Consider the following 11,107-nt stretch of genomic DNA (forward strand, 5'->3'; position numbering starts at 1 on the left):
ATGATGGTCAGTTTTAATTTTGATTTTAAGCATATCAAAAATGAATTAATTATGCCTCCTAAAGTCCAACCCTTCGTCCCCGTCGTAGGAGGCGGATATCAGCACTAAAACATGATTTAGTGCTGATAACAAACAGGGCTCTGGCAACAAATACCATATATGACAATTATAGTTGCTGATGGGTCGGTCATCCTGAATGTGCATGAAAATTTGCCACTGGATGTGAAGCAAAAAAAACCCAAATCAATCAATTAATCAAAATGAACAATTAAAATAGATAATTAGGTATACACAAATGTTTATGTTTATTTCATAATTCTAAGTTGTATTCTTACTGTGACATCAAAGACTAACAATTAAATTGTTTACCAAAAACATGTATATGCTTTAGCATCAATATACAACTTTAAGACATTGTCCATGACTTCTGAATGTGATAATTGATCATCAAGATACCGGTATGTATTTTCTTAAAGAAAAACAGCACTAAGCAGTATTTCCCTCAATTAATTTAGCTCTTGTGCATTGTTTAATATATAAAATTGCAACTGCCATGAGGTGAAATAGTTGATAATAACTAATCAGCAAAGAAAGAAATGTGATTATTAAACTTCCAAGGCTTTGAGTACTGGTAAGTCATACATTTTATTTCAATATAACAAAGTTATTATCTTGTACTTCCAGATTATTGCATTTCAGTATATTTTTGCTACTTTAAAAAGTTATGTAAAATGAAAAGATAGCTTTAATCTTAGGTGGGAAGACCTTCAATTGTTCTCTGAACAATTGGTTTTTAATTATTATTATTTTTTTTTTCCGCCAAATTTTGTTCTTGCGATAAATGTTTGTTTCGCAATATGTCGCTTAAATATTTCTCATATTGTATCGTATGGTTTATGCGCTTTTAAATTTCACCCTGCTAAGCCAAACCATTTTCTTTGTAAGAGTTACCTCCCTATTCACTGTTTATCATCTGTGTGCATCTCCTTCGTAACAAAAAAAGATATCGACAAAATTCATTTTACAAATTGTTCGTTTCATCCTCAGTAATTTTTGGCGTATTTGGATCGAAGCGATTCGAAGAAATTTTATAGGAGTTATCTATCTTTACGGAATAAATTTGTCGGTATGTTTTTTTAACTCATAAACCGTTAACCGTATAACCCTGGAATGTTTTTATTTGAGTCCCCTGATTCCTAACTTAGAAAATTAGGTCAAGGTCAAAGGTCAAGGTCATATTTTAGATTTTCATATGTCTTTGATTTCCCTATAACTCTTGAACGGTTATAGATACAAAAAAATTAAGCAGTGAAAAATGCTTGGTACTTCAAGGGGCAACTTTTTTACATTATGACTATATTGATTTTACCATCATGTAAGGGACATAACTCCCATCGATGGTTTTTAAAAAGCCATTTTTAGGCAAAACTCTTAAACAAAAGGTCCTTGACCCATAGGGTCTTTTGCAATGACCTTGTGGAGCAATGACCTTGACGAAGGTTACAAGGTCAAAGGTCAAGGTCATCAAATTATGTGGTTTTGGCACTATTTAAACTGTTTTATGTGTGTTTGAATTTCAACCAACCAACCAACCAATCAATCAATCAATCAATCAATCATGATCATGATCAATCAACCAATAATGATCATGATCAATCAATCAATCATGTTTCCGTCTCATGTGTTTCTTATAGGGTTCAACCAACCAACAAACCAACCAACCAACCAATCAATCAATCAATCAATCAATCAATCAATCAATCATGATCATGATCAACCAATCATGTTTCCGTCTAATGTGTTTAATAAAGGGTCCAAGATCTTCTTTGTGTCTTTTTCCGTGTTTCAATTGACCCTATCCAACGTGTTTAACCAACCAACCAACCAACCAACCAACCAACTAATCAATCAATCAATCAATCAATCAATCAATCAATCAATCAATCAATCAATCATGATCATGATCAATCAATCATGTTTCCGTCTCATGTGTTTAATATAGGGTCCAAGATCTTCTTTGTTTCTTTTTCCGTGTTTCAATTGACCCTATCCAACGTGTTTAACCAACCAACCAACCAACCAACTAACCAACTTATCAATCAATCAATCAATCAATCAATCTGTATGACTGTTTAATCATGACAGTTTATTGAAGGAACAAACTCTCAATTATTCAAGAAAAATTGAAATTTAATATTGTTCTTACGTCACTTCTGAAAAAAAATCCACATGTTCTCTGAAACAACAAGTACAATCGACCTCAAAATTTGCAGTCAGCAGGGCATACATGTACTAAACGTTTATAAAAAAACTTGGTGCAGATATCTCTCAAAGCTTTTCCTAGAGAAAAGAAATGGCAATGCCGTAAAAATCGCTTGCTAGGTCCGGAAATCTCAGTAAAAACCTACAATAAAATGTCCGCTCCGAGTTTGAAATACTAATCTGTGTTACAAACAGGTGCTGAAAAATGTACATTATCAGAAAATAATCAATAAATGTGTTTTAAAGATACACCGGATCAATTAAATCCAAAACATGCACTACTTGTGAACTGTCATCAAAATGTCAATTTCCTACAATGACAAAAGAAATTACATTGTGTACATTCCATCTCTATAGATGTTGTCTGTTTAACGTCCCCACCTAAAAAGAAATAAAAAGACTATCTTTTCGTTATTATAAACCCGTGTCACGTGATGTGGCGCGCGCGCTGTACCTAAAATAAAAGAAAAACTTTCCAAACTAAACATGAAACTTCTCCGGTAACAATAATATAGACCCCATACAGAAACGAACAAACAAACAAACAAACAAACAAACAAACCCCCCCCCCCCCCCCCCAATTCAATTAATTTTACAGGGGGAAAGACCCCCTACAATTGCTTTTTTAAAGCAATTGATTTATATTTGTATTTTTTATTGTTTAAAATATAATAACTAAACAAAAAACGCTGGACTTTATACATCTAGACTTATTCTACAATACGGCATTACCATTGATTTCTTGCATCAGTGTCAGTTCTTGAAGCATACCAGATATATTAATATCAGAGCTGTGAATCGTTTGGTACAACTGTAAACAAGTATCTTGAAAGAGATATTCATCTACTCTCTTAAGCACCTGTTGTGTTCTGTTTTGAAATTCTTCGTAATAAAGTTCTGAAATTTCCTCCGACTTCCTATTGATAACATCATTAGTTGAATTAAGTATTCTCTGAATATCGTCGCCGATTTCAACTTCTGTATCATGTGGAACATTCCCCCACTTACACGACGGTTCATGCAATACATTTTCGTACCGCAATATTTTATAGCATAGTTCGATGGTGAAGTCATCTATATTTGGAAGTGTTTCCATTAAGGATATTTCGTTCTCTGTAAAATCAATAGTAATGAATTTCTGTTTATATTTCCCTTGCAAACCTCTTGGACTAACACATTCTTTAAATATTTGTTGCATTACTTTTGGGAATAGTTTCTTGACAATATTGTAGAGTCTTGCTTGTCTTTCTTTTGACGCAGTAGACATATTATCCCTTTTGTGTTACTGTGTTCCAATTATATACTGTAATAATAAAAAATCAAAAGAAATCATGTACTTTACAATTAATGAATTTATGATGAATTTGAAAGTCCATTTGAGTAGCTGAGAATTTACACTTAAGTTCGAAGAAATATTTTATTAAAATGTAATACATATTGAAGAGGGGCGAAAGATACCAGAGGGACAGTCAAACTCATAAAATCGAAAAAAAACTGACAACGCCATGGCTAAAAATGAAAAGACAAACAATAGTACACATGACACAACATAGAATACTAAAGAATAAGCAATACGAACCAAAAAAAACAAGGGGTGATCTCATATGCTCTGGAAGGGAAAGCAGATCCTGCTCCACATGTGGCATCTATCGTGTTGGTTATGTGATAACGAGTCCGTTAAATAGTCTTATTCAGTAAGTCACATTCATGAAGGGGAGGGAATTGTAGTTACGACGTAAGGAACATACCCAATATCATCTGTGAAACGGTTATTACATGGTAAACCAATTTGTGATGGCGTCCGTAAAATTTACGAAGGGGTGATTTTAACTTCACCATTTGGACTCTTGGTTTAATAGCTTCCTTGTGAGCAGCAACCATGTATCAAGAAATTATGATAGGAATTCAAAGCACGGGAGTATTATATCAATTGGGAGATGTATACCCCGTATGCAGGTGCTGCTGGAATGTTGCTACTTAGAAATGGAAAGTTTGCAATTGGAAAGCTGAAATCATCTCTTTTGTCGTAAAATTTTGTTTTCAACCGACCCTCATTGTCAATTTCTAGATGTTAGTCAATATATGAGGCCGACTTAACTGTATCTGTAGAATCCTTTGTCTCTAGTTTGATAGAATATATGCGTTCAACATAGTCACCAAAATTGAATTATTTAGTAAAAGAACATCATCTTTATAGCGGAAAGTAGAGTTAAAGGATATTACTAACTTCTTATATTTCTTCATTAGAAGTTCATTTATACAGTCAGCCTCATAATAAGAATGAAACAAGTCGGCCAGAAGAGGGGCACAATGTGTTGTCATTGGAATGCCGACAGTCTGTTGACAAAAATGTCCTTCGAACGTAACAAATATGTTGTCAATAAACAATCTTAATAATGTCAGTTTCAGAGATTTGTTTGATTGAATCAGAGTGATCCTTTACAAAATAGGCTTTATCCCTATAACAAGATACTTGTATCTACGTTGGCCATGAAACAAAGCAATACCAACTCTTAATTTGTCTTTTAGTTTGAAAGAATTCATTAAGAACACGAAGGATGTTTTGTTAATCATAAAATAGCCTTTTAACTACATATATTGCGTAATTATTGCTTGCAGTGTAATATTTACGATATGCATTCTTTTTTTTTACTCAACATCAAGGCATCAATTAGTTTACGAGCATAGTGGTATGATATGTATCTGGTTTATTAATATATCATGATGAAATATAATATATGTATACATTTTTAAAAAATCATTGATATTTACCACTTGTATGTTTTTTAAAATAATTCCAGAACGAGATTTCAACAAGACTGAAATGTTAGAAGTATACATCCTTACTAAGTTAATGTAATTAAGTTCAAATAATCATGTTATAGTACACTACTAAACCAAGCTTCGCAGTTCATTGTTTAGAAAAATACAAAACATAAAATAACACGTCCGTCTTTAAATTAGAATACATCTGAATATTATTCAACTTCTACTATACGATTGTATATTTTGTATAAATAAAGATACAAGTCCTGTGTTTCCGTTGTACCGATGTGTATCATATGTACGCTTATATTTATCTATAGACATCTGAAATACAACCAATTGATAGCCGAGAGGTTTCATTGATCATGTTGATGTGTTGATGTCAATCTCACATAACATATGTTAAGGAGGGGCTCGATTCCAAAACATATACAAATTACAAAAGGATAAGTTTCAAAATTCATTCCAATTGTGAATAGAAATCTGTAAATTAGCCAAATATAACTTAATAAAGTTAGGCTCACAGATTTCAGTTGCGTTGAATAAAAAAAAGAAACCACGGTAAATTAATAGGCTGACGTCATGGTAATTGTTTAAAGAGTTATAATTAGTGGTATTTTCAATTTCTGTTCTTACTTTTCTTTATTTTCAAACTTTATATACTGTATTCATTTGATTTGTTTGAGCACTGTTAACGATTGATTGATTATATGTGTTTTGCAAACAAATGTCAATTGAAAACTGCTGAACCGGTTTCCATTGGAAAAGTTAAAGGTATACATATTTTATATTCCATTAGGTTGTTTACGTTAGCTACATATCCCATTATCTACGGTAACGTTTTAAATGTTTTAATAGCAAAAAAACATATGTTAGTCATGATTTTGAAATGATAAATTCAAGTCGCATTTTCATGTTGTGTCATACTTGCCTCATATAAGTATGCAAAATAGTATTATAACTGGCTTTATGGTTTAGTTGACTGCATACTTTATTTCTTTATACATTCGTTTCTAGTGACGTCACGGAGAACATTCAAGGGGCTCTGACTTAATAATTTCGCAGCCGTTTCTTATCTTTTTTTTTTCATTTTTACATATCTCAAAAGGTTCGTTTAATAACTATTCCAATAGTAAGACACTATTTCACTTAACTAAGTATGACGTTATAAAGATCATGTAAGATCAGAAGCGGACACCATTTGAAATTAGATTGAGAATGGAGATGGGGAATGTGTAAAAAGACATCAACCCGACCAAAGAACAGAACACATCTCAACGCCACCAATAGATCAATAGACAGCGAAAATGCGGGCTTCAGTTGGATCCTAAACAAAAATATATACTAGTTCAGCGAAAATGACCGTCACATTTAACGTAAAAACATATATACGAACCAAAATTTAAAAAAGCATACCAGCCAATGTAGCATAAACTAACACACAGCAAAAATTACAGAAAGACTTAATTTAATAGGATCCGAGTCCGATGTTAGAATAGGTAACATAAAAAACTAAGCAACATGACAATGATCAACATTAATTAATAAAGGACTACTAGCAGTTACTGACATGCCAGCTCCAACTGAAAAGCAAAACAGAAACAAACCGTTTGTTTACTCAGAAACACATTTACAAAATTTTAAAATATTTTTGATTTATTTAAAACAAAACTTACTGTTTGAAGTATTCTATCTCTTTTGGTTTGGTACACACCGAATGGATCAGTGAATAGAATATCCCAAACATGTCAAATATAAAACTACATTATTCTCTTTTTTCGCCATTTTGAATTTTGAAGGCCCACATACTTTACCCGTGGAAATTAAGATCACATGATCGAGAAAGAGAATGAAAGTGATCGTCACCAACTCTATAAATACCCATATCAATTACCAATTGTGAACCTAAATTGTATTGTTTTGTTGTTGAAGTGTGTTATAAGGATACAAAAGAACACAGACGACTCTTTTTAAACATTGACTAACACGAACATAAATGTAAATGATCAATAGAATTATATCTTGTCTTTTTAAATCGAAATTTACAAACATCTACCCATTTAGATTGTGGAGAAGAAATGATTATACATTAAGCTGAAGGAATGATATAGGACAATAACAATGAAAACCAAGGAGTAAACAAAGACTCATAAAACCAAAATCCATTTACATCAACAGTTACAAATAATAAATAAGAAACAACACGAACTCCACTAAAAACCGGGAGTGAAATCAGGTGCTATGGAGGGGTAAGCACTTCCTGCACCGTATACGGTTCCCGTCGTGTTATTTCTTTGTTCAGTTCGGTAAAGATGGAAGGTTATTATGACTGAGGAAGAATATCAGATATGATTTGTTTGTCATTATGGCCAATCAGCTCATGATGGCGACGTAAAATTTCTTGAGTGATGGCCTGTCTTAGCAACTTAGAATGTTCAAGTGACAAAAGGCAGTCTTTTCAAAATGTTACATCGAATCATTACTCAAAAACAACTAGCATTTGTTTTGTTATTCAAGGGAGTGGTTTGTAATATATTCTAATTTCTTTTATAAATACCAAAAACAAATTTCTCATTACGTACTAACACTACTGGACGATAAAACGTCTGTCCATACCAGTAACAGTCGTTCTAAGACTGATAGTGTTTGTTAAAGTTGTAACAGTTGTAAAATTTCACTGCTGCAGTTTTTTTGTAACTGTCCCAACTTTAAAAATGTTTGTCTACAACAAAATCGACTTTACAAAATTTACTTCTGTATATATATTATCTTTTGATCATAAACAAGCTTCTGCCCAAGTTTGGTACAAACCCAGGATAGTTTAAGAAAGTTATTAAAATTTTAAAAACTTGAACCACAGAGTGTATGTAATGTTCCCACGCAGAAAAACTAAGTCCATTTACAAGTAAAATATGGAAAAAATGGAATTTTATTTTTACAAAATTTACTTCTGGATACTATTTTATGATCATAAACAAGCTTCAGTTCACGTTTGGAAGTAATCCAATATAGTTGAAGAAAGTTATTAAAATTTCAAAAACTTTAACCACAGAGTGAATATTTGTGGACGCCGCCACAGCCGCTGACAACGCAAAGTAGGATCGCTTAGTCTCGCTTTTTCGACACCCCCGAACCCCCCTCTGGATCTGCGCCTGAGGCCGTACATTGACCTATAATGGTTTAGTGTGTTATACATGTATGACTTTGTAGTGCTTATTGTGTTAATAGAAAACAATGGGAAAATGTTGCTTTAAACATCTTGGGATAAATATATAGAAGGCATTAATTCAAAAGCAGATATATAAATTTCTAGAAAAAAAACACGAATAAGGGCAGATGATCAACTAATGACAACTATTATAGTACAAGTCTTTGGTTACCACAATATATTTGTCATCACTGACGTATCAATGTTGCTTTTATATACATGGTATAAATATCAAACTTGGGTTTCTCATCTAAACTTGTTTACGTCGTGTTACATCATCCAATATGGCTATGCCTGTTAGAGGTTTTTCATTATCACACTTATGCGGAACTGATTTTGCTCATTGTTGAAGGATGTACAGTTACTAACAATTACATCACTTTGTTAACGGTTGATGGTTATCTTATTGAAATTCATACCACATCTCCTTATTCTGTTTATCATACAGTCATGACAGTATACATGTTATACCACTGTCCCAGGTTAGGGGAGGATTGGAATCCCGTTAACATTTTTAACCCTCTTACATTATTTATGTATGTGCCTGTCCCAAGTCAGGAGCCTGTAATTCAGTAGTTGTCATTTGTTTATGTGTTATATATATTTGTTTTTCATCCATTTTTTTTACATAAATTAGGCCGTTTGTTTTTTTGTTTGAATTGTTTTACATTGTCTTATTGAGGCCTTTTTATAGCAAACTATTTGGTATGGGCTCTGCTAATTGTTGAAGGCCGTACGGTTACCTATAATTGTTAATGTTTGTGTCAGTTTGGTCTTTTGTGGATAGTTGTCTCATTGGCAATCATACCACATCTTCTTTTTTATATGTTATACAAGGCTACAATACCAAGTATTATCAAATGAATTATAACAATTGTTAATACATGTAATAGTTGTCAGACTTTTGTTATCAAAAAGCAGCTACATGTACATCTGTATAATCAATCTGCTAGACATGATCACTCTTGTCAAATGTTAACAAGAGTGACTGTGCAAATGCTGAAATGTTATGTGTGCTTTACCTACACGTATGAAGGTTTTACTACATGTACCAGTATCACACAAACTTTCAATTTTCATAAACCTTTGAAAATGAAGTTGCTCTCAAATTAACCATGCCAGACAGATGATGTACACCCTACAAACTGACATTTCATACCCAAAATTCAGTGATTTATGCTAGAAATAGTGATCCTATACATGTCATGCATGTACATGTAGACTAGTTTATATTGTAGCATCTGAGAAACATTTGGAAAAACATGTAGATCAAACCACAAAAACTAAGCGTTGTTCAATGAACCATGACATTTTCATTGAGGTCAAAGTCTGATGTAAGTCTTGCAATTCGACAAAGCCACCTTACACTCATTTCATGCACCAAATAAAGTTGACCTATTTTTCCTACTGCTTGTAGTATTTAACATGTGCGAGAAACAAACTTGACAAATTACATGTAACTGAAGTAACCTTAATCACTGATCCATGAAATGAAGTCAGGATCAGGCCAACCCTGCCTGACAGACAATGAGACATGCACACCTTTCAAGATACCATAAAAAATAATCCAATAACTCAATTAATTTAATATACATATGTTACACATTTAAGACTTAAGAGTGTATTTCACTGTGACTGTTCAGACAATAATATTTTTTTTGTACATGTAGTGTACCATGAAAACTATATATAGGTAAAGTGCAATGTACAAATCACTAACAGAAACTTCATAACATAAGGAAGTATCTACGCTTTTCAGCTTCTAAAATGTATCTGGTGAAGCTTAAATACAAAACGGTACGCTTTAGCCACTGCCAGATTGTAATACATATTTCTTGCATGCATTATGTGCATGTACTGGGATAATAAAATTATACTTTAAAGTACATGCATGGTTTATTTGTTTCAAATACTTGGCCACTAACATGACTAATAATGCTAATTAAGATTTTTATTTATATCTAATTCACACTTTAATAATTTCAGTACAGCAAGCAGTCATTTGACACTAAATAATTGACACGGACTGTACGAGACCCTCATAGTTGGTTAAGATCTTTTTACACACCCTGGACATGCTGGCGGTAGTTAACAATTGCAATGCCAAAATAAACTTCAGATGTGATATACATGTACAGTTTTGTAAATTTTACTGGAACTAGAAATTCACATTATCCATATTGTTGTTATATTAAAATGACTGATTATCCACTAATTAAAAGTATTTATGACTTCAGATATGATGCACTATTATTAGTACTATTCACTGAAACTATGCATTTTCATAATCCAAATTGCTAATCTCAAATGAATAATTATCCGGCATGGGTATTCATGGAATTCAGAAACAATGTACATGTATGATTGCACTATTAATATTCACTGCAACTACGAAATTGTGTTATTTCAAATTCACAATTGATCATGATAATCCAAGGTAATTAGTCCACCAGTAATGTGGTCCTCCTTTAAAACATGTAATACAATTTGTAAGTTTCCTATTTGTAAAAGGCACAATTTTCTTCTTGTCCAATTTATTCAGAACATCACCACATCATCATGGAATAATGCTGCAGGCCATATTCACAATTTTCAAAAACAATAGATAACTAGCATTAAATAATGAATTAATCCATTGTTTCACAATTTGCAGCTGTACGAGCGACTCAGTGACATCTACATTTCCTATGCATCAAAGTGCACATGTACTAGCAGGCATCATATTCTAAGTGGGAATCATGGTCAAACCAATACATATTCAGTATGATTCTACAAAATAAAATATACATTTAGACTCAAGTACAGTAAATGTTTAACTTATAATAAATATATAATACTACATGTATATATACATTGTGCAAAAATAAGAAA

At 32.4% G+C, this 11,107-nt stretch overlaps 1 protein-coding gene across 1 annotated transcript in view; it reads right to left on the minus strand.

The window, feature by feature from the left end:
- Nucleotides 1-6,821, minus strand: part of LOC134692930 (uncharacterized) — a 51,539-nt gene extending 44,718 nt beyond the window's left edge. Inside the window, exons 1-2 of the mRNA XM_063553570.1 lie at nucleotides 6,705-6,821; nucleotides 2,995-3,565 (exon numbers count right to left, since the gene is read on the minus strand). The gene's annotated coding sequence lies outside the window, so the exon portion shown is untranslated. The remainder of the gene's footprint in view (nucleotides 1-2,994; nucleotides 3,566-6,704) is intronic.
- Nucleotides 6,822-11,107: the final 4,286 nt, after the last annotated feature.

Source organism: Mytilus trossulus, chromosome 12, assembly GCF_036588685.1.
Source record: "Mytilus trossulus isolate FHL-02 chromosome 12, PNRI_Mtr1.1.1.hap1, whole genome shotgun sequence".
NCBI classification, from domain to species: domain Eukaryota; kingdom Metazoa; phylum Mollusca; class Bivalvia; order Mytilida; family Mytilidae; genus Mytilus; species Mytilus trossulus.